The sequence below is a fragment of the Anas acuta genome, chromosome 24, assembly GCF_963932015.1.
Source record: "Anas acuta chromosome 24, bAnaAcu1.1, whole genome shotgun sequence".
Lineage (NCBI taxonomy): Eukaryota > Metazoa > Chordata > Aves > Anseriformes > Anatidae > Anas > Anas acuta.
In genome coordinates this window covers 3527022-3551304 of record NC_089002.1, presented here as the reverse complement: position 1 = coordinate 3551304, position 24283 = coordinate 3527022, and the positions used below count along the sequence as shown (strand labels likewise).

At 52.4% G+C, this 24283-nt stretch overlaps 1 protein-coding gene across 21 annotated transcripts in view; it reads left to right on the top strand.

The window, feature by feature from the left end:
* The window catches only part of NFASC (neurofascin), a 108457-nt gene that overhangs the window by 16052 nt on the left and 68122 nt on the right, over window positions 1–24283 (top strand). For 20 of the 21 annotated variants that reach the window (XM_068660210.1, XM_068660199.1, XM_068660215.1 and 17 more), the window contains exon 1: window positions 13781–13930. The exons of the other annotated variant lie outside the window; for it this stretch is intronic. The gene's annotated coding sequence lies outside the window, so the exon portion shown is untranslated. Of the gene's footprint in view, window positions 1–13780; window positions 13931–24283 lie in introns of those variants that run through there. 21 annotated transcript variants of the gene reach the window in all.

The window sequence follows — 24283 nt, the reverse complement described above, 5'->3', positions numbered from 1 at the left end:
ACCTGTCTCTTATAAGGTTGTCTGAATATCTAGACCCTGAGCTGTAGCAGAAACAGGAGGTGCCCACAGAATGTCTGTTGGGAGCAATTAGCACAGATGAGTTTAGTCTCAATTTTTGGCAGAACAAAAAAAAAAAGATCAAAAGGAGATTTTTCCTCTGCTGCAGAAAAATCAGATATAATGTCTGTAAACTGTGTGTGTGGGGGGGGGAAGAGCTATTTTGGTGTTCAGATAACTCAGCTTTTTAGAGCTGGAGTTGATGGAGCTGTGGGCTGGCAGGGCAGGGGGCTGGCGTGGCCGTGCAGGAGCCGAGCTGCTGCCTGGGTTTGCACGGTGCTTGCAGCAGAGTTTTCCAGCTGGTCCCGTGGCTGCATGGCCATGCCATCATTTCTGCGGGGAGAAAAAAATCTTACTTCTGTGTGTGCTGCTTGCTATCGAAAAAGGAAATCTCTGGAGAGCTGTAAAAGAAGTTCAGCAAAACTCTTTGCTCCCTGCTTCACGCTGCTTTCATGTGCGATCTACATCAGAGCCTCCCAGAACTATTTGGAGCTCTGCTGACCAAAGAGCTGTTCCCAGCCCAAGCAGGGATCTCCAGAGCCCTTCTGCTCCTTCCCAAAATGCAGACAGATCCACCCCTGATGGTAGCGTGGGGAAGGCACCTTGTGAGCACAGCCTGAGGTGCCCCCACTGGACACCAAAGGGTCACTCTGCAGGTCCCAGGTCAGTCCCCGTGCCCCTGCTCCGTGTCCAGGAGCAGAAAGCTCCTCGCCATCCCCAGCAGCTCCTCTGCTGGCCCTGAACCCAGTCCAGGTGCTGTTCTTGTGCCTGAGCTGTGTGCCGAGCCCTTCCCAGGGCAGCCTCAGTGTAAGAGTTTCAGTAAATGTATGTGCGTGCATGTAATGTGGTTGAGATTTAAATGAATAATAGCCTCCAAAACGCAGAATATGTATTAGTAGCTATTAAGGATGTGTGTATATATATATATATATTATGCTGGAAGAGGAAAAAAATAATTGGATGCTACCTTGTGATGCACTTTGTGGCTTCCCTCCCACCCAGCCCTTTCTGTGCTCAGCCCAGGTCACCACAGTGCGTCCCTGGGAGTGTGACCCCTGCGGGAGGTGAAGTCTGGGCACAGGAATGGGGCAAGAACACAGACAGTACAAATTCCTCTCCTGTGGCTCCACCTGAGCACCAACACCTCCTGCTGAGGGTCAGAGAGGGCGAGCAGGGAGCGGGATGAGCTCTGCCTGTGGGCAGTGGCAGGGGAAGGTGGCACTCGGTGACCCCAGCACCGTACCCAAACCTTTGTCCCCGGGGTGCGAGTCCCTGGGCTGGCTGAGCTGTTTGCCCTCCCACCCCATCCATTACACCCCCACGGCAATGCCATGCAGACACCGGCACCAATTTACTTGATAAATTTGGCTGCTTGTTATTTGAGGGATCGGACAGGCCTCGCACTTTCGGGAGATTAATTTTTGATTTATTGTTGGCTACAGTGATTTATTCTGATCCTTCCCCAGGGAAAGGACAGGGCTGTAAATATTTTAAATGCCGTTAGCTGGTGACAAGAAGCATTGCTGGATGGTAACAGGGCAGATGGGGGATTGAAATCATAGCTGCCTTTCCACTAAATTACTTAGAGGCAACTCCAAACGTCTGCTTTGAACGGAGGAAGAGGGAAAGGAGCCCCGCCACATGCTAAATTGTTATCTTATTAACTGAGACAACGTTCTCGGCTTTCTCCATTTGCCCTCGGAGCCGCGGCTGCTGATTGGGATGAATTGAATTGAACTCCAAAGCGTGCCCCGGCCTTGCTGAGAGCACGCGGTGCTCCAGCAGCAGAGCTTGGAGTGTTCCTTGGGCCTCCTGAGGTAGGAGCCAGGCCCATTGCTTCTCAGGAGCCCCCCCAGGGGCTTGTTTTTTGTTTCTACCACCAGGGCGGTTGTCTGGAGCCAAGGAAATGCCCCAAAGCTTCCTTGTCTGACCTGAGCTGGACTTTGCTCTGACTCCAGCTGCTGTGGTAGGAGGGTGAGTGAGCCTCGTGGGGAGGTGAGAGCCCGTGGTGGTCCCAGCTCCATCCCTTGGTGGTGTTTTGTTGGCGATGTGAGGAACGGGACCGAAGAGAAGCTAGACACAGCTCTTGTGGGAGAGGAAAACCACAGGGCGTCTCCTTCTAGGTTATACAAAATATTCAAAAAATTGGTTTCATTTTTCAAAGACAGGCTTTGTTATGTCCTTCTCCAGAAGTCTGAGATGAGTTACGTGTTGCTCTCTCAGCATCACACAAACCCTCCCGCAACTTACAGAGATGCGTGGTCCAAACAGGAGGCAGCTGGGGGCGTCTGGAAGTGGGCGAGCACCCCTTGCAGTGCCTGACGGACGACTTCTGGGCTATCCCTTCTCTGCCCGAGCCACCCAAGCCGCGTGCTCAGCCCCAGCAGCCCTGCCTGTTTGCAGAGCATTAATCAGGCACCACTGCTCGGTGCCCAGCTGCGCTCTGCGCCTTCCCCATAAACCCAACGGTGCGTGAAGAGGGAGCGTGCATGGCACAAGCAGGGCTTGGGGGTAACCTTCTGTTCCCATGCCCTCAGTTTGCTCTGCTGCTGCTTCCTTTGCTTGCTTTCCATCCATGCTTTGAGCCCCCAGCCCTCAAGAGGCACAGGAGGCTTTGCCCGAGCACCTTTTCCCCTGGTGTGTTTGCGCTGTGCTGCTGTTGGCTGGATGTGCAGCACCAGGACGTGCCTTCTGCTCCCAGACTTTGGGAGCAAAAACCACCCCATGCCTGCAGCTGGGCTGTTCCCAAGCTCCTTTTGCTGCTACCTGCCAGCAGGAGGCTGCTGGTGACTGCTGGGCAAGGCTTGCACCTATCCAGGTGACAACTGGTGACACCCACGCTGCACCTTCCCTGCTCACACATCTCCCCCTGAGCAGCCAGCGTGGTGCTTGGGGTGGGCGCAGACCCTATAAAACATCCTCCAAGTGAGAGGGATGCGGTACCCAGCACCCTGCTCCCCTCCCAAGGAGCCTGGGGGCAGAGCAGCCGGGCAGGGGGCAGCTCGAAGCAGGGCTCTGTGCCAGAAGCCCCAGCACTCCCTCCGTCCCTCCCTCCTCTGCTCTTTTCTGCTGGAACAGGAAATAAAATCCGTTCCTCCTGCTGCTAAATTGGAAAGAAAGAGAGGAAGGGGGGGGCAAAACACAACAAAACACCCCCAGCCCCCCAACTTAACAATAAATATCTTGGAGGAAAAAAAATAACTGGAGCATTGAAGATAAAAGAACGGCTGTTAAATGAAAATGTTGAGGCAGAAAGGCATTAGACAGCACTAGTAATTGTTAATTTGTACTCGGATTTAGTACGAAAGGGCTTTTATTACTTCAAATATGCATTTATTCTGGTTTTCCATTTGGAGCAGTAACACACAGATGAGCTTTCAAACCCCCAAGGTATTGGGTAAAATAAAAAATAAAAAATAAATCCTTTAATGGATTTTCAAGTCTCTAGTCCCAGCAACCATTTTTTTTCCCCCCCGCTCCTGTTCAGAGCAATACAGTGTGCAATTACAGAAGCACAATGGGTGCGCCGTTAATTGGCTGCACTCCCCAGGGGAGGGAAGGCATCGCCGCCAGGCGTGGGGAGCACCCCAGGACATCGCTGGGTGGTGGGGCAGGGTCACACCTGATGCTCTTGGGCTGTCCTATGGGGACAGCAGGGACATGGGAGAGCCGAGCTCGGTGGTTGTGGTGACTACACATTAGGGGACAGTCTCTGCCCCATGAGCTCGTGCTATGAATACCAAAATTATCCAAAAGCACGGGTTATTTCTGCTATATCACAAGTGGGGATTGTGAGTGTGATGACAAGCCCCAATTCATGCCCCTGGTGGATCCCAAACCCCACATCCCTGCCGGTGTGATCTCAGGACCCTTATTTCCCATCCACCGGGTTATTTGGGGCTCCCCCTGCCCAGCAGGTCACCCAGCCCCAGGCAGCCCCTGCTGCAGCCGCGGCATCTGGAGCGTGAGGAGAGGTAGTGTTAGGAAAGTTTCCTGTGACACATAGTTGGCTTTGTGTTGTTGTTTTTTTTTTTTTCTTCCCGAAGAGAAATATTCTGGTTTAAATGGGAATCGATTCAGGGAAGTCTGACAGACGAATACTATAAACAAGATCAAATGAATTTATGACTGTTGTCCCTTGTAGCTTGATAATCAATGAACTGTCGCATGAAAGATGCTGGAGTAGCAAAGCACTGGGACTGTATTGTCATCCGAGCCCCAGGGCTGAAATCTTCAGAGCTAATCCAGCGCTGACGTGCTCCTTAGCAAGGCTGTGGGAGCTGGGTTGGCTCAGAGCTGGGCTGCAGCCACGCAGATGAATGATCTCCCATCAGAAATACCCAACACGGCCCCAGGGCTGACACCCTGGGGTGCACACAGGGCATGAAATTGCAGCTGGAAAATCATTTAGTTTACTGCCGTCACCTGAAGCAGGCTAAAGAGGGGCACGATTTGCACGTTCGCTCTTATCCGAAATCAGGGAGATTTATGCTCATAATGGAAAGTGGATGCTGGAATCTCCAAGCAGCTATTTTGCTGTGATGCTTGCTTACACGTTGCATCTTTTGCCAGCTGCTGGTGTTGTTTAACACAGGCGTTCTCCACCTCCGGGGCTGGGTAGCAGCTCCCCTGGGGACCCTCGTGCTGGGGCAGCTTTGACCTGCCCTGGTTTGGTGCCTGCTGTCTGCGTGGCTTGGCCACCTGAGGTGCCTGCGTGCCACCTCGGTAATGACCTGTGTGTGTCCTGCAGCTTTACGATCTGTTATTGTCTCTGAAAAACTCAGTTTTCTTGAAAGTGTGTGGCAGAGGCTCCCAGCGGGGGGGTTTTACTGCCTGAATCGCCGTGTTGGGACAGCCTCATCTCGCTGCACTCTCTGCTCCATTAACAAGTAATCACTCTCTCTCCAGCCCAGCTTCAGGTTGCCTTTTGCTTCCCATCTTGTTTTCTTTCAGCTCAGAGTGAGCTTTGCCAGATATCACAAGGAAAGGGAATAAAAACCAACCCAAAGCCCTCCAGACGAGGTGCTGCTTTGGAAAAGCAGCCCTTGGCCTGAAACGCTCGGGCTGGGCTGGCACAGGACGCGGTCACACGTGGGCACCGCTGTCACCGTGCTGGGACAGCCCAGACCCACAGGACCCCTGGTTTGTGCAGCATCCCTGCCCCACAGAGGTGGCACAGGCTGCAGAGCCTGGTTTTGGTGTTGTTTTACCTTTTAATTCCCATTCATGACCACAGTGCTCGATATCCACAGACTGGGTACCAGTTAACGCCTGCCCAGGTGGTCAGGAAGCCAGACCCGTGCCTCCTGGCCTTGCAACCCCAGCAGTCAGTCCCAGCCTCGGTTTGTTCTGCACCTCAGACAAGAGAAACCAGGAGCAGCAGGGCTGCAGGAGCCCCCAGGTTGGACCACCCCTCCTGGACCCTCTGGGCCAGCGCGAGCATCCTTCCCCGTGCGAGCATCCTTCCCCGTGCGGCCACAATAAACATGTCAGAGGCACTAAGCCTGCAAGGATCGATTCCCTTCATAGGATCAACAAAGCAATTTGGTGTCTCAGTCTTGTTCTGTTGTGAATAATAAGCAGACAGAGAAGGCTGGCCTGTGTAACACCTTGTGCACTTGAAATTTGGAAACCATCAGGGACTGCATAAGTCATTAAAGGCAGGGAGCGGAAAAACACGGAGGGGGAAAGGAGGGAGGGGAATTTCAGCCACTGATCGTCAGCATTGTCTTCTCATGCCTAATCCTTTAAGGGCTCTTCAGGTTCTCAAGTGCTGCAGACAAACAGAGGTGTGAAAGTGCCTCTTAGGAGGAGAAAGAGGGCAGTGCTGGCTCTGCCTGCTGCGTGCCACCACCACCAGCCTGGGGACCACAGGTCCCCACCGGGGCACTGAGGAGCTTTGGGCTGCTCCAGTGTTCAGTCATCCCCTTAGGATATGTGGAACCTCTCTCGTTAGAGGCTTCCTATTTTAATTTGTCCTCCTGTTGCCCCTCAGGGCAAACAGGCTGATGTTGTCTGAGCTTTGAGGAGTGGCATGCAGTGGCACAGAGCTGCAGTCAGCGTACGTGCAGCCTTGCAGGATGGGGTGCTGAGCACACAGGGCAGGACTTCTCCTTCCCCATAGCTCTGTGGGACAAGGAAAAACTCCTCCAGGATGCCTTGTGCCTGAGGGATCCTGCCCTGAAGCAGCAGGACAGGTCTTTTGGGGCCCCCTCCATATCCATCGTGCTCCATCCCATTTGTGGCAGCATGGTGCTTAGCCCTGGCCATCTCCCCACGCTTTCTCTCCACGCACAACCTGCCTCCTGGCTGCTGAGAAGTGTGTTATTCCCCTCCAGACCTACCATCGTCCTGCTGGACCCACTAGCACAGCCCATGCTGGTGAGCCCAGTGATGAAAATGCAAGAGCTTCAGCAGCAAGGCACGCGGAAGGCACTGGTGCACCCACACCCAGGCATGGAGAAAACACACGGCTCATGCCTGGGGGAGCTGATCAGATGCAAAACCAGTCACTGCCACCGCAAGGACCCACGATTAACCCCAAACTCAGGGAAAGGGTACAAGGAAGGACTCGTGCACTTATCAAAACGCGCACGTTCCCAGGGCCAGCTCTGTGAGTCCTGCCTGAAAGCCACACGCGACGCACTCGGCTCTCTTTGACAGAGGTATTTTGTCCCTTTTGCTCCCTAGAGTGTTCTCAGCATACCAACATCAGTCCATTAACATTGAACCCAACCCTCCTTCCCCTTAGCAACAGCATCAATATTTATGATGTGTAGCTAATGCAGTCTACTTATATGATTTCTAGGATTTCAGGTGGGAATTCTTTGTACAAAAGACCTCTATTACCTCTCAGCATAGGATGCTGCTGTTCACCCGCAAAACAAGCATTATGGATCCGTGACCTTCCTTTTACAAGCTATTCCATGCTAAAGAGACCTAGCCTGCAGCTGCTGCTCCATCACTGATAGTCTAATTGGGAATATAGGTACGAGAAACCCACCTAACGCTAATTGCTCTGCTTAGGCAAGTTTCTGTAAGTGTCTGAAAAGGATCAAGCCTATTGATTAATTAACCAATAACCTATATCCAGGCTTTGGTGCAAGCTCTGTAGCTGTGTGCTCGTGTCGCTCTGTTGCCTCAAGCCACACGACATGGTGAGCATGTTGAGCACTCCCTTGGTTTGTGAGCATCTTGCCTGGAGGGCTGAAGATGCTGCTTGAAGGAGAAGTGCCTGCACCAGGACATGGCAAGGAGCTCGGAGGTAGATCTGTAGGGAAGGAGAGGGACTGATGTTGTGGATAAAAGTCTGGTCTTCAGCTGTTGAGTAGGACAAGCGTTATAGGGCTGATGGCTGGAAGATGTCAGCAAATTCACCAGGCTCTCAAACACTGTAAGCAGTCCATGAAGCACCCAGGAGGAGAGCGGTGTCACCCACGCTTGGTGAGAGCAGCTCTCAGGTGTGGGGTGCAGGACACCTCAACATCATGGAGGGATGCACCAGATCACAAGGGTGTGAGTACAGGTGGAGAGACCCTATATACATCCCGGGCTCTTGTCTCCACCCCAAGAGCTGACCCCAAGGCACGGGGTACAGCTGCGGTTTCATGCGCTCTGCTGCTCTTCAGCAAGAACTTTAATTTTTAAAGAGGGTGACCCTGAAAGGGCATCGTGCTTTTGGCAGTGAAGCCTTTCTGCAGGGGAATCTGTTTCAGCTCACTGCCCGGTTAGGGAGGGCTGGGAGAACTTTTGTGGTGTTTTTTTTCTTTCGGTTGTTTGTTTTCATATAAAAAGGATATTCAGCAGGAGGGGTGTTTTCAAGTCAAGCAGAAACACCGCTGAGTGTTGTTCGAGTCACACGAACAATAGTTTTGTTTGGATATGGCCGTATAAAGAAGGAAGCCAAACTCTTTGTGTGACCCTGAATCATTACCATGCCTCCCTCACTCTTTCTTTCCTTGTTTTTCCTGGCATTAAGTCCCTGAGCAACTTTAACTTGGCCTTCCCTATTGCCCCTTGCTTCTGCTGTCTTCTCTGTGCCTTTTAATCCATCTGTGGTTTATGCGGAGTTTCCCACTAATCCCAAAACAAGGTTGCTTTAGGACTGACGTGTGCCAAACAGTGTATCCAGCTGGACACTTCTCCTCTAAAGGCACATCTACTGGAAGGCGCAAGGGACAAAGCAGTGGTTGTCTGAGTGATGGCCGAAATTATGAGAAATCCTTTAAGGCTCCCCCCCAGGACTTGATGTTTCCACCAGGGCACATCCTTCAGGCTTGAAACTTCTCACTGCTCCAGCAGAACTGCTGCCCTTTTCTATCTAGGGCATCTAGCAGCCAAAGCCCAGGCTGCTCATTGTTAAAAACAGTTGACTGATGATTATGCTCCCTCTCTTTTAATTAAAAGCGTGGCATTTATAAATCAAAAAATATCCACACCGGGATTTTTCCTGCCCTGGTATTTTAAATAATAATTGTTAATTATTAATTATTCATGATTAATGAATGTTTTGCACATCTAAATGTCTTCCTTCCAGACAACACGGTAAAATAGTTTCTTGTAATCACGAGAAATCTGCTGGGCTGGTGATAGCAGTAAAAGTTCTGGGCCTTCTGGGGCTGTGGTGGAAATGCAGGAGACCTTGACTAATATATGGCCAAACTGGTCACTAGGAAGGGCTCCTTTGGTTACAGAATCACAGGATTGCAGGGGTTGGAAGGGACCTTGAGAGACCATCAGGTCCAATCCCCCTGCCAAAGCAGGTTCCTTAGAGCAGCTTTTTTTGTTGTTTTGTTTGTTTGTTTGATTTTTTGGTTGTGGGTTTGCTCTTTGAATGTTCTGGGTTACACAAAGGGAACTGCAGAAGAGTGGCCTGGGGACGGGCACTGCCGCCTGACGGTCCCTCTGCCTCTAGGACCACGCTGTCTTTGTCAGCTCATCACTTCCTCCTAGGTCACCTCTTCCTTGGAGGATTCACAGCCAAGTTTCAACTTGGCCAAATGTTTGTGCAAGCTCAGTATAAAACCGTGGCCTGGTTTCACTAGGACTGGCTCAGGACGTTTACCTCCATGGCACCGCAGTGCCTGGGACAAACTGGCTGAGATGGAGCACGGTGCTGCCTGCTGCAGCGATGGGCTGTGCTTCCAGCCCAAGAGTGGGCGAGGGAGGGATTCCTGGGGGTTATGGGCATCCTAAAGGCATTGATTTCATTTGCTTTGGCTCTCTTTCTGCAGGATTTCTCACCTACGTTTTTGCTTGAGTGACTGCAAGATGTCTCAGCTGCTCTGTTTGCTCCTTGCTCGCATCCAGCAGGCGAGCTGGCAGCAGAAATTGGTGTTTTGCTGCAATCTAGTGGCGTAGTGCACTGAACACGTTCAGGGGATTCAGTTCTGGCTGAGGATAGGCTCCCACATGGCTTTTCCCAGGCTCTGACAGGTACAGCCCGACTTCTGCAGGAGTAAAGAGAGATTTGTGCACGTGTGCTCTGGGCCAACAGCTCCTACATCAGATGAGAGAAAACAAAAGCAATGTACATTATTCTTCATGTTAACCAGAGAACGTGGATATGACATGAATAGCTGTAGAAAGGTGTTTCAGGAAGTATGATCTTTTAAATTTGCCATCGGGAGAGTGCTGGAAATTATCTTAGGCTTTATGGCAGAGCAACAAGACTGACCTCTTGCTTCGAGAGCAGCAGGCTCATATAGGAAACCAAGGGGATGTGAGCTCAGGCAAGCAGGCCTAGGCTTTTCCAGCTGAGCAAACTCCTAACCTGCTGGCAATAAATGAGTAAAGGGAAGCATTCAGTGCTCCTCAAGTCTATAAAGTGCTTATGGGGTGTGATGCTATTGAGCTATGGGCAATGCCACCCTGCCTGGCCCCAGAAGGTCAAGCTCTAGGGGCAAGAGAGGGAAGGATGCTGGGCTCTTGCCTCTGTGATCTTGAAATCTGTCTGGGAAGAGCAGTGTCAGAGCCAAGCTTTGTTCACATTGAGCTGCTTAATATTTCATAGTGAGCTGGTGTTAGACACAGGAGTCTCCGGGAACGCCTGGAGCTGTGCAACAGAGACAACTCCGTGGGCTGGTGGCTGCCTACCTGCCAGTCTGCAGCAGGCTTTGCTCTCAGCGGTGCCAGCATTAGGGTGATCCTCACCAGGCTGTGAGCACCCCTGGGTGCCCCAGCAGGCTCCCTGCAGCCAGCGTCCCACCGAGTGGCTCCCCGTCAGGTCCGGAGCTGTGAGCCTGGGGCTGCAAACTCCGCAGATCCTTATGTGCACAGCCATGAGGATCCTCTGTTGTGGAACTAAAGGTAGAAGGAAGCCTTATCCTGGAAATAAGGCTAGAGCACGCCTGGCTGACACCACGTAAATCCCTCCACGGGGTGCAGAGCACTCCCCCAGCTGGCACCCAGTTGAGCCCAGAAACCTCCTTTCCCTGCTCCAGGGCTGCTCGCGTGTAACTTCTTGGGAATTAAATCATCCTTCCCAACAGGCAGCTGTGGCTCTTTGCTATCAGTTTAAATACTAGAGGCCCTACAGAAGAGAACTAAAGACTGAGCACAGAAATACATCTCCTGCTCAGTGCATGAGGTGTTGGAGAACACCAGCGAGGCGCTGGAGGCTACCTGAGCTGGAAGCCTGGGCACAGACAGAGGCTGCTCCTGCAGAGCCCAGAAAACAGCAAAATCCAAACCCAGCCAGTCCCTGCACCGCTCCAAGGAAGGCAATCGACTGAAATGCCCTGGGGGATCAGGGTGACACAGGGGCCTGGCAAAGGTGGAGGATTGCATGGCCACAGCACCCTGCAGCAACCGGCCTCGCTCGGGTTTGCTGGTTCTCTCCTTTACTGGGGCCATAAAACTTGCCCTGCTTTCTCTTCCACCTCTTCCATGCCTTCAATGTGCACACAGAAAGCTTCAATTCAGAGCCAAGGAGATCATCTTTTGGGGGAATTCTGCGGGGAACGGGGGAGCTGCTCTCCCAGTTTGCTGCGGACCCTTCCCAGTGCGCCCACAACAGGGGATCTGCAAGAGGCTCTTGGGCAGGACTTGGAGCTGCGCTACACCCCTGCGTTGTGCTGGGGGGCTTTGTGGATGCTGAATGCAACCGTCCTGGAGAGGAAAGAAAATGTTTTTCTGCCGGCAGCAGCAGATGGCAGCAGCGCACAGCGAACCGCAGAGCCGGGCTGGGCTCAGCAGCACCCACCAGCCCCGGAGGGGGTTGGAAGCAACAGGTTGGGGGTTTTGTCCTGCTGCAGCTGCAGAGGTTTGGTGGGGCTGGAAAGGGAGGGCTGAGGTGTCTGAAACTGGGTGCTCGGAGCAGAAGGATCCTTTCCCCTCTTAAAATGTCGAGTCCAAAGTCTGTGCTTGCATCGAAAGGGCCCGCACGTTTGCTCTGGCTGAGCAAATAAAAGGATGGGAGGATTTAAATTGTAGGCTAGGATTTAAATCCTCTGCACCAATGCTGGAAAAAAAAAAAAATAAATTGCAGGTGCATTAACGAGGCAAGGCACCTCTGCCAGGGCTGGTGTAGCCACAGACAGGAAGGGCTTTGTGTCCTGAGCTCGCAACTGGGGAAGCACAGGCTGGCTGCAACCATGATTTATGTCCTAGGGGCAAGAAGGGCTGCTGTGCCATTAAAATAAAGTGCCTGGGACGTGCATCCATCACCAGCCTTTCCTGAAGGGCTTGGGTGTCACAGTAGGGCACACGCGAATCCATCTTTCCAAGTGCAAATGCTTTAAGGCTGATCAATATTTTCTTCTGAGAGATTGGTTGGAGGAGAGGATCTCATCTAATTTCTCCACATTGCCCGTTCCCTGGTTAACCCCGTTAATTTGATTGCAGTGGGTCTCCAGGGAGAAGGCAAAGAGAGGAACCCACCAGAGCTCCAGAGCGAAGGCAAATACCCAGAGTGGATCTGGCAAGGATCAGAGCCAAGGAGGGAGCACACCACTGCTGCGTCAGAGCCTGCCGCGGCCGGGATCTGCCCTGCAGGAAGATCTGGCTCAATAACTGCTGTACATATGCCTCTCTCTGTTGGTGAGGGATGTCCTCCTAGTTCAACTGGATACTTGCTGGGAAACACCAGGAACCTGGGCCTAGGTTCACACTGATTTTAATTGTTAGCTGTCACAAATGTCTTGTGTGTGCAGGATGCAATCTCTTTACATCAGGAAGAAAAAAAAAAAAAGCTTTTCATCAGAGCTCAGCTCACCATTTCTTCCAGTGCACCTCTCTGAGGTAGCTACAAAGAGTGAACCAACGTTGGTTCGTACCCCAAAGAATTATTTGCATGATGGAGGCAGGCAGTGCTTTCCTCCAGCTAGGATTCTTCACAAATTCTCTGCAGAGAGACTTCCAAAACCAAGGAGGAATGCCTCAGTCCCTTCACGGCTGGCTGCTTTGCAACCAGCATCACTGACAGGATGGGACACTTGTAGGAACAAGGCAGAGAGGTAAATTTTGGATGGCATGGAGCAGCTCCTACGAAGCCCAGCATGCCCTCGAACCCCTCTGGAGCTAGCAGCAATCAGCATCTTGGAGAAGCACTCCGCACAGCTTGAAAGGCAACTCTTGAAGAATGACTTTACAAATTCCTGCCCTAAATATAGCTGTACAATGGGATCCTGGCAGAAATGGCAAAGCCTGGTGATATCTAATATTTCCAGAGGTGCTCAGCAGCTCCTAAGGGAGGCAGGCCTGCATCTCAGTGACCTTAATAGTGAAAGGGCCTTAAAAGCACACTCGTGTTGTGCTTTGCTGCTGATCCCTCCCTGCTCTGCTGTATGGTTTGGCTTTGCCTCTGTTTCCTGGCAGCTGTGGGTTGGGTGCTTGGAGCTCTGCTCTGGCTTAGCTATTTTTAATTAATTTATCTTCCTTAATTTATATCAGCTGGGCCGCTGCTCTCCTGCAGCACCTGCTCTCTGGGTCCGGTTTTGTATGACTGTGCCTACCACCCGATAGTAAAATTGCAGCCTACAGCAATTTTCCCAGCCCCCCGAGGAAGGTCCCTTCCTCTGGAGGTCCTGTAGGACACACACATGACTTAGCAGGTGATTTCTTCTCTGATGTTCATGGGATAGCAACGTGTGTAAATGCAAGTGTGTCTTTTGGGCTAAGCTTTTCATGACAAACCCCATAAAGGGCTCAGATACATGATGTGCAGCAGCATGTTCAATACATGTTCTAGAGGACAGGCTAAACCAGTCAGGACGAGCGTGGTGCTCTGGACCTGAGCTCCCCAACCTCAGCAGAACATTTGTAATGAAATCCCGTGATGGGGATGGCGAGGGAAGTGGCAGGTCCCACTGTGAGCCTTTCCTAGACGGGGGAGGTTTTAATTAAGCTGACGTTTCTGATGAGCAACTCAGCGAGGAGATGGCAGGGCTGTGATGCTGACAGCAGCCTGGCACCCGGCGGGGTTACACCGGCTTGCAGGCAGCCCCCAGCTGCATCCATCCGTGCCCCCAGCCAAGCTACGGGACTTCTGCAGCCGGCATGGGGCAGGGAGGGAGCCCTGCACCTGGGTAACCCCCCCACTCTCGGAGAACCCGATTTTTCTCCCGAAAAGCCCGAGATGGGCTCCGGAACTTGGCACCCCCCTCCCCCTTTCCAGTCCCCTCTTGCGCTTGGGGTGCCCGGGAGGGCAGAGCCGGAGCTGGGGAGGTGCAGGTGCTAATTAACGGCGCCGCTAAGAAATCCCTCCCCTTCTCCTCCCTCTCTCCCTGCCTCCTCCTCTTTTTCCTCCTCCTCCTCCTCCTCGGGGGCGCGCTCGGCCGCTCGGGAGCGCGCAGTGCGGCGCGGCCGCGCCCGGGAGCGCGCAGTGCGGCGCGGCGAGCCCCGGCTGCGGCGAGCCCCGGCGCTCCCGGAGCAGGTAAGGGGGGCCCTAGGGGGATGCTGGGCACGGGCACCCCCAGGGCACAGCCAGGGCTTGGGGGGGTTCTTGGCTCCTCATCCACATCGCGGGTTTGGGACCCCACTGCCTGGGTCCCCCCCATTTTTTTCCCGTCTCCCAGAAATGGGCCAGAGCCGCATGCGGGGGGGAGCTGGGTGCTGGGCTCGGGTGTGTATTGGGATTTTTGCTTTTGGATCATGATGTGGTGTATGTGTGGGATAAAACCCTGATGGGTCAGCCCTGGGGGGACAAGATGCAGGCAGGGGAATGCAGCTGGGGTACGGACATTGGTGTGACGGGGCAAGTTTTGGCCCCAAAATCTGCTGGGGGATGCTGCGCCCTGCTCCTTCCCTCTGTGCTCGTGGCCACGCTCGTGTTCTCCTTCTGAAACCCCCTGTGTTGGTAAAATGCATCCCTGGCCTCACCGAGAGGCCTCTGTGGCAGCACCTGGGCTGCTGCTGCGTGAGATGGAGCCGGCCCCGCGGGGCGCAGCGCTGGGGATGCTCCGGGGCCGCATGCTCGGGCTGCGCCTGCAGAAGGGCTCGCTGCTATCGATCAGGCTCCTGGAGGTGGGGAAAGTGCTGAATCATTTGTACTCCGGCTGTGCTGGCGGTTCGGCTGCTCCCAGTCCCCGGGAGATGCTCAGAGACGACCTGCAGAGGCCGAAGAGAAGTCTGCTGGGGGTGCGTGGCTGAGGTGGGGGCACCCTGGGCCTGAAGGAGGCACCAGCCGGTGGGGTGACATCTCCTAAGGTGGCCTCGGCTGCTCCTCGGATGATGGGGCACGGGGAGGATGCACGCCTGCACCTTGCTGAGGCCTCTGCTTTTGGCTGGGATGTGCATTAAGTAGGTTATGGGGGGATTGAGGGAGGGGTTCTCCAGAAAATCCCGTTCCTCTTAAAGCTGGGCAAGGCCATGTGAGGCTCGCTGCTTGGGTGGGTTTTTCTTTTTTCCTTTCAAATGCTGTCTTTGAGATTGTTTTCAAGGTCGGAGCTCTGGAATCGCATGTGGGTTATCGGGTGTTTCTGAAATTCAGCCGGAGATGTTTCTGGCTGCTTTTTGGGAGGCCGTATAAAAGGTCAGGGGGATGCACATACAGCAGAAAACCTGGGAGATTGAAACCCAGCCCAGCTGCCTGACTGTCTTAAGATGGATGCTGTGGCAATGTCAGTGTTTCTGGGGTGCCCCTATCAGACGCTCAGGACAAAAGCAAGAATCCAGTGACTTTTATTGAGACGCCGACTCCTTTATTGTTGACCGTGTTTCTGTAAAATGTCCACCCTTTGGCAGGCAGCTACACTGATTGTCAGCGTGACTGCTTTGTTTCCAGAAAAGTTCTTTGCGTGGCCTACCCTGAAAGATAACCGCCCAAATTCAGCATCGCATTCTTTCTATTTAACAGCTTCAGGCCAGGCCCTTGCTGACTTTCCTTTTTTTTCTTTTTTTTTTTTTTTTTTTGTGTAGCTGTAACATGAGTGCAGCATAAATAATGCATGGAGGTCTCGTCAGCTGACGAGGATGGGCTCAAGTTGTGAAATTTGAAAATGGACCTTGTTTGCAGGGGTTGAGGTCTGGGGACTGGCTTTGTCTCACTTGAGCTCGAGCCGTGTGATAGTGCTGGTTATTGGGACAACAAAGCTCCAAAATCACCCTTCGAGTCCTGCCAGAGGTTACCGGAGGCTGTGATGTTCCCTCGGTTTTGTTGCCTGGGCTGTGGCTAGGGATCTGATTTAAACCAAGTCAGGCAATCCAATCATTTCGTCTCACAGCTAATGATTAAATGGAAAATATCCCAAGCTCTCAAACGGTATTAATTCATAATGAATTATTTGCCGAGCTGCGATCTAATTGTCTCCGTGTTGTGGGTCTTGTGTATAATCGATGCTCCTGCTGGCAAAGTGCCACTGCCGAGGCTTTCTGCAGTGCACAGGCATCAGGAATGGTCGGGTAGCTTTAACAAAAATAGCAAGAAATGAGGCCTAACCCTTCGTATCTGTGCTCCTGCCAGCTGTCTGCGGGGATGCTGCTACTCCATGGAGCCCCTGCGTGCAGGTCTCGGTGTGGCTGTACCCCATAAATGAAGGAGGGCTCGGAGTCCTGTGGGTAAGCCTCCGGGTGCAGCCCGTGCAGGGTGGCTGGGGAAGGTGCTGAGCCCAGGTGTGAGCAGGAACGTGCTGGGGGCTGAGCCTGAGTGTAAACCAAGAGCTGCACGTGGAGGGGAGTGGGAGAGAAGGAAGAATGCATGTAGACGAGAAGCAAAATGCCTTTGCTGCTGCAGAGCTCGTATGCTGATGGGGAATGGTAAAGAGATGATAAAAAGGAGCTAAGTTTCCACTGAAGCAATCCTTGCTTCCAGTGCTCTGGTTTTGGCCTGCCCAGGTGACCTCGTGTCCTTGGGATGAGGCTTGCTGTGTGAATTATTCATGTCCGCCAAGTACCTTGAATCCTTCCCTGCCATCTCTTTAACCCCACTTAGCGGAAATGTGGTGATTACGGGGTGTCCCTAACAAGAGATCGAGGCTTGTAGGCAGAGCAAAGGCTCGCACGGGTTCTGCAGAGGGCTGTGGCCACATCTCTTTTGGTGTGCTTTGGCAAGCAGGAGCCCGCAAGTGCAGGGTTTGCACTTCAGGTCGTTAGGGGTGCCTGGGGAAATTAAGCAGCCAGATCCCCAGGACACTTCTGCGGTGCTGATGTGAAGCTGTGAGACTCCAGCAGGAGCTGCTGAAGCTTCCCTCTCTGCACAGAGTTAGTGTGTGTGTTTGTGTTGACTTTTATGGGGTTTTAATGTAGTTGTCTCTGCAGTGTCAGGCTATCAGATCTCATCAGCACTTAACCTCGTACGTAGATAAACCTGACCGGCGAGGCAGAGCTCCTCCAGCCCTACTCTTATAGGGCTTCAGAGAGATGGGAAATCGCCTGGTTTCTGTGTGGATGCGGAGGGCGGCTTGTGCAAGTGAAAAAAGACTGCAGCTACATCACGAGGATCTAAATCCATTACAGTTGTTTACAATTAATTTATCTGAGTCATATAATAGAAAATCGCTTTTCATTTGAATAGAAGCAGAACCTGGAAGGCGGCTTCTAAAAATTCAAGAGGGAAACTTTAACGCTGGTGCTTCCCCTTAGAATCTCTGTACTTCCTTGGGTTTAGTTTGCCCTTATCAAAATATTCCCTTGTATCTTAAAACTGAACAGGCAGCCCCAGCCCAGCGCTGTATCCAGGTACGGTCTCTGAAAGGCTCTAGCAAAGCTTGTCAGAGAGGTCTAGCTTGTCTCCCTGCCCTGTGGGTAGTTTCTTTCAAAGCCCATTTTCTTTATTTTAAGTATTGTTGGATGACTTCTGCTCTTTCTTTTTCTTTTTTTTTTTTTTTTTTCCCCTCTGCTGAAGCAGGTCATAACTTCTATTTATTTATTTATTTCACCTTTGCTATCCAGGATAGTTGTTACATAATTCTAAAGACCCAGCTCAGAATGAACATGCTTGAAGTTGTCGTTATGCTAAATAATCCTCCCTCTTTTTTTATTTATTTATTTTTTTTAAACCCAAAGCTGAAAGAAACCTTGCTGTGTTGTTATGGATTAGAACAGAGGAAGATTTAGACCTCAGCCCTGCTTAAGGGAATCACAATTCCTAGTCAATGAGATAGGAGACAAAGGATTAACAACTGAACAAATAGAGATGGGTTTGCGTGGCTAAACCAGGTAGAAGTTCCCGAGGATGAAATGCAGGGACAAGTCTTTGCCTTGCCTCTTTTGCTCTCCTCAGTCTGCAGTCCTGGGGACCTCGTCCCATCCTCTTGCAGCCCCTGCTAAGAGGGGGTCCTTTTGTCCCCACTGCTCCCTAGGAATGCAGCTTACAGAGCCCAGCCCAAGGGCACAGGAGAGCAAAGCATCGTGCCCTGACTGCAGGCAGAGCAGGACATAGACCTCGGGGAGGGATCGGAGGCTTTGCTTCAAAAAGCAGCACCTGGAGGACCTTTGCCAGCATTGCTCTGCCTCTGCTGCTCAGTTAAGTCTAATCTGAGGGCTGCTTACTTCTAGGGCTGCCAGAGAAGTAAAGTCAAGGTTCAGTCTCGTGGTACCAGGCACCTTCCAGTCTCGGTGACTCCAGCAGAACCTGGGAGGCTTTGGCAGGTTCATACACGAAGGGCTGTGCAGGCTGGGATGGGCTCACCTCCTGCAGCCCTGCTCCAGTGGCACTGCCCTTCTTTGTCACAGGCAATGAATAATCTCATTTTCAAAGCCTGGCGTAGGTATAGTTGATATTTACCTAGCACCAGCTGTCCTAGATGCTGCTCTGCCACCTTTGGAAGCAGCATTGATCCTTACCGAGAACATAACCCCAAGCCTCGGTGCAAGCTGCTCCATCCTGGAGGTTCATTTGAATTCCTGGCAGGTTTTCTCCTGCTTCATGCCTCCTTGACAGGAGATTTTGCAGGCTTCCAGCATGGGGAGTGATGGGTTCCTACAGACTTTCTAAGTCACAGCAAGCGTGATACTGTCTCCCTGTCAGCCTGCATATTCTGTTCCTCCTGAAATGCCCTGGCATGGATGGGCAGGGCTGGCAGTTGCAGCGTGAGCTGTGAGGTGGATAGGATTCTCCTTGAATCTGACATAAAATGCAGTGAAATCCCCTTCCTGTTAGGAAATATTTACTTTTCCCAATTATTCCAATGACCTTGAGCATCTCAAAGTTAAAAACAGAATGCAGGGCCTCAAAAAATGGGGAAACTACCAAACAAAGGGTAAGTGCCTTAATGTTTTTCCTCCATATTATATGGTTTGTCCTTACGGAAGAAAAGCAGCTTTGGCATTCTGGGCATTGCAAAGAGCAGTGCTCTTGACCAAGCATTCAAGCCCTCCTTTTAATTTGCTTGGTGTCCTGATGTTGTCTGGGTGCACAAGTAGGATGCACACTCCCTGCTCTTAAAGATTTTTAAAAGATTTTCCCATGTAAGTATTTCCACTTCCCGTGTAAATGTTTGTTGGACGTGCACAAACCCACGCATTGCGGTGTGAGCCTGAGAGAGGATCCCAGCCCCTCGTTTCAACAAGGAGTGATGCTTAAAGACTGATTTACTCAGGGAATTAGTGAGAAGTGAACGCAAAAGACCTGATCTGGAGCTTTTCCCAGAGGAAACTATTCAAGACAACAAATCACTTGATGATAAGTGAATACATGTTCTGTTACAAGAAATTCGAGTTAAGTCAGCAAAGCAACCTCCGGACAAGAATCCCATGAATGTGGCTACAAGACAACTTTCCCAGCTGAACCACGGGGGTTTGATTTCACGGCGTCACCCGGCCGAGCTTTTAGTTCAAGGTCTCAAAGAGCCCTTGGTGCCTGACATTCAATCCCACCTGGAATTAGGGTGCTGGGGTTGCAGGCAGGGGGCTTGGGGTGGTTTCAGACCCCTTTGAGCTCTGGGGGTCCGGGGGCTCGGAGCCTTCCCGGCCGCAGCGGTGCGGGGCCGCCGCTCTCCAGGGTGCTGAGCTCTGTGCCGGGGGCTCGCTGCCTTCAGTCCTATCACCGGTATGGGCAAAGAGCTGAGCAGCCTGATCACACCTTACAGCTGGTCCTGCTCTCAGCAGACAGCTGGGCTAGATGACCTGTTGTAGTCCCTTCCACACAGAATTGTTTTGTGGTCCTGCTGCCTTAAGGGTTTCCACCAGCAGGAGCCAAACCGAAGCCCTCCCTCCCTGAGTCACTTTGAGCACCTCTCCTCATGTACGTGGATTTGCAGTTATGGGCATGGCAGTCAAGTAGCTTTTATCGGATATTCACACAGCCTGGGGGTGTGGGATGGGTGAAGGGAGGGAAAGAAATTACATTGCTCCCTTCTCGCCCAACGAGCTGAAAAAGTGAAGACCAGCCCTGACTCTTGACTTGCCCCTGGAAGCTTTGTGTGGTCTGCTCAGTGAATGAGGAGCTGCCCGTGCTCTGGTGTGTGAGTGGTGAAAAAATGCCATTCCTCATAAAGAAATTTGGCTGATTACTACTTGGAGACAGCCCGCATCTTGTTCCACAGGCTCTTAGCAGATCCTCAGTAGGGTATGGTACCACGAGCCGCCTTGCATTTAATTACACAGCCCTGTTTGTGATAGCTGGGAGAGTTACTAACACGCCGAGCAGCACAGCGTGGCTCTGCAGTTGATAAAGACACATCTGTATGCTGAGCCGTGCCCTTATTGAGTTAAGGGCACAGAAAAAGCTCTCTTTCTTGCTGTCACTTAAATGGTGTCAGGATTCGTGAAATCTTGCTTTCAGATTCCCAACAGACCCAGCAACAAAGCCTGCTTGTTGCAAGCTCATTGGCTTCTGTGCGAGTCCCTGTGACGTGCTCACAGATGTGTGCAAGCCAGTGGGAGGGAGGGGGGGTGAGAGAACCGAGGCTTTGTAGCCGTGCACGTGTGGCAGCATGCACGGGACCCCTGACGCTCCTCTCAGGCCAGCCCTGCCTTCATGATGCTTCTGGCATGCCCCAGACCGTGTCTGGGCACTGTCCTTTGGAGCAGTCTCCTGTAGTTGAGTTGCAAGTCCTGCAGCATGCCTGGGGGCTGAAGTCGTGGCTTGTTCTCACTTCTCCCACCGCAAATTCACAGCGGTGTGGCCAGGTAGGATTTGATGCCCTCTGCAGCGAAGCTATTCAGGCGAACATGCACTGAGAACAACATCCTGAAAGCTGTGTCAAATCAACCTACTTAATAAACTGATAATCTTATTTTCTCCTTCCGCTGCATCTAGTGAATATAAATTCTGTATTAAAATATCTAAGGCTGAACTTCCTGTCAAAACTAAGTGGTTCCTTCCTTATGCCCAGCAAAACTAAACTTAGTTAATTCACGCATGAGCTGATACAAAATGCAGAGGCTGCTCTTATTATGAGACAACATCTGTGCAGCAAAAGAGCCCTTGAAAGTCCTGTTGCACGTCCCAGCCTGACGTCTCCCAGTGGCAGGTCTGGTGTCCAGATGCCAAGGCCCACAGAATTATGTTCCCCAGCTATATCAGCAGCTGGGTCCACGGCTATGTATTCTGGTTGACCTCTTCTGAATTCTGACTGTGGTGACAGCTGGGAGGCTAATCTGGCAGGAGCTCAGTCCAGCAGGCTTCTCTCTAATGTCATATTTTTTGTGCCACTGTTTCCTCATCTGCCTCACTGCTTTAACCTCCCTCTCCAAGACCAACCTTGGAGACCAATCCTACAGGGCCTTGGTCTTTGAACGGAGGTGGGAATGGTTCCTGTGAGTGCTGGAGGAGCTGGGGAGCCTTTCCTTTCTTTATGGCAGATTTTTATTCAGGAGATCTCTATGTTTGCTCAGCTGGCATGCTTTTTTTTTTCTTCCTCCTAGCTTGGCTTGCAAGACAAACGGATGTGAATTATGTTTCTGTCCATAAAATGGCCATGATCGCGCTAATATGTTTAAAAGACATCTTTATCACAATTAGGAGAGGAGTTAGGGACCTGTGCAATAACAAATAATTCTCTGATTGCGGAACTTAGATCAAGTGGCTGCAGGAAGAGTTTATTTGAGTTCAGCACAGGAACTGGGCTCATCGCTTCTGGGGAGGGCTGGCACCTGTCTGGGAATGTGCAAGTGGGGAATTAATGTAGCCTCAGCCCTCTCCTTGGCATCCAGTTGTTCCCAAGCACCTCCTACCTTGGGAATTAACTTGCTGCCTTCCCAGAAATCATGTTTATAATGGCAGTTACATAACACACAATAGCATGGTCCTGTTGTAGGAATCGAGCTTGCTGTAACCCACGAGGTAGCGTTTGGGTGGGGAGGGGGGAGGACGGGAGTCTTTGGTTGAAGGGACCAGTCAAAGCAGGAGAGCCTGAGAGTGAATTTTAAATAAATGTATTGCCTCTTAGACTGAGCAAACATATAATTAACAATAAGATAACAGGGTGGTTCTACAAGGCAGCTAATTGCATTTTCAAATGTCAGCTTGTCAGCTCTTATTTAGTCTTCATTCAATCTGGCCTTTGCCAGAGCGGTGTCTGGTTTTAAATGGCATTTCCCTTCCCTCGCACTGCTGAAGGATCTTCTTCCTTGTTCTCAGGAACCTCTGGTAGCCCAGCTCCTGCTTTATTGCAGCTGAGACGTGGTTTTGCTTGCTAGAATTTGATATTAGTGTGCTGAGATGGCCCCCGAGCGCTGTGCTGGAGCTCGCAGGGCCCAGGAGGGCACCGAGGGTGCCTGTGCTTTGTGAGGTCGGCTTCTGTCCGCTGATGTCAAGGTGGGTGCCAGGGATGCCTTGGGGGGAAGGAAATTCCTGGGGCTTCCTCAGCTTGCTGAATGCACTGCTGGTGTGTGGCCGGAAAGTTCTGTGTTCCCCTGCCAGTCCTCTGAGTGACAGCGTGGCCTCTTAAAAATACCTCTGGTTAAGGTAAAAGAAGGGTAACCATGTGTGACCCTGCAGGAAGGGGATGTTCGACAGAGAAGGGGTGACAGATCTCTCTGTGTATCTTCTCAGCCCTTTCCTTTTCCTGAAGCTGCCCCTTTAGTGATGTGCTGTGAGGTGGGATTCCAGCCCCTGTGCTGGCACCTCGCAGGCCTGGGCGCAGCTTTTACAGCACGCGGCTTTGTGCAAGACCTGCTCTGGGCTGGTGGCAAAGAAACCATGGGTATTTTTGTAGTTACTGCGGCCATGGGGAGGAAAATGGCCTGTCCCCAGCTGCTTGGTGCAGTCCTGAGGACAAATCTCGGGGCGACTGCCACGCTCTGCTGCAGTCAGCTGCTCCCTGCCGCAGGCCCCTGCGGGCCTGGAGGTGCCGTGCCAGAACTGGGCCGCGTCTGCGTGCTGGTGTCCTCCTGGGGGACAGGGCAGACCAGGAGGTGCTGGGGTGGGTTTCTGGGGCCTTCCCGCTGCACGGTGCCCCTTGTTCTCCCAGTTCTCCCCGTATGACTTTATCCTGTGGTTTCAGGGTGCATTGAGGGCGTGAGGGTTCGCAGGCAGCCAGACCCAGCAAATGTGGAGAAGTCTGCAGTGTGCCCGTGGGCAAGGAGCAGGGGGTTGTCCAAGCCCCATGCTGCCCCCGGGGAGGGCGAGGAGCTGGCTCCCACTCCCTCAGCAGCCCCCCTGTGCCATCGGGATCTCGGCTGCCTCCCATCGGGGGAAGCGCTCCGGGAAGGGACGCAGCAGGTTGCTGGCGCAGGAGGGTGTTTAACCCGCGCTGACCAGCGGGTGCATATCATGGGCAGAGATTAGCATCATCCCCGTGTTTGAGGCAGACAGCACATACACAGCGTCAGCTCCAGCCACCCGCTGCACAGGGCAGCGTGTCACTTCCACTTAGCGCAGCCCAGGACAGCGTCCTCACAGCTGACCAGCTCTTGGTGGCCCTGCTCTCCCCGCCTCTTTGCTGGGCTCAGCCTGTGATAAGCAGGGAAATGGCACTAATGAACTTTTCAGTGTCTAATCCCTGACATGCTTAGGCAGGGGTGGCGTGACTTGACTTAAGGGAGGCTTTGGGCTGCTGGTGGTGGCAGAGAGCATCAGTGGAGCTCATGCTACCTAGCGGAGGCTTGGAGGCTGAGAAGTGCTTGGCGTAGCTGTGTGCAGTCACATCGAGGGGGGGGATGCGCTGTGCTCCCTCTGCTGCAACAGGCAGAAATGCCTGACAGAGGGAAAATCAAGCTGGAACTTTCATCCAGGAGAAAATCAAGCTGGTCTCTGGTGTTCTGGAAACCCTCAGAGCTGCCAGCCCCCAAACCAGGGCACAGGGTCACGGGGTGGTTGTGCCCCTTTGCAACCTCCTGGCCGTCCCCAGCAGCGATTCCTCATGCTCTGCAGGGGGAGGCTTTGCCTTCGTGCTGCCTGTTGCTGGAGCAATGGCTTATATGGGTGAGCAGCCCAGGGCAGCACACTCGTAGCCATCTGGGGACGTGAGGTCCCAAATTACCCCCATTTCCCTGCCCTGGCAGGCCGAGGCTATGTTTTCCCTCCTGGCATGGTGGGGATGAGCTGGGTGCCAATTCCCAGCCACTATCCATGTTACAGAGACTGGCCTGTGTTTCTCCTCAAGTCAAGAAACCTGGAGGCTCTCTAAAAGTACCGGATTAGCACAAAACATTCAGTTTGTGGCTGCTGAGTGCATTAAAATACCGCTCTTGCTCAGCTCAAGCCAACGTATGCCAGCTGATTCACGGCAAATCCTGGTTCTCAATCAGAAACTCTGGCAAAATGAAGCAGCTCGGGGAAGCAGCAGGGATGTGGTGGGTGCACAGCCACGGAGCTGCATGCCAGGGAGCCGAGAAGAGCAGTGAGAGCACGGCCTGACGCTGCCTATTGTCCCGCCGAGCAGGGTCCGCTGGTGCTGGCGAT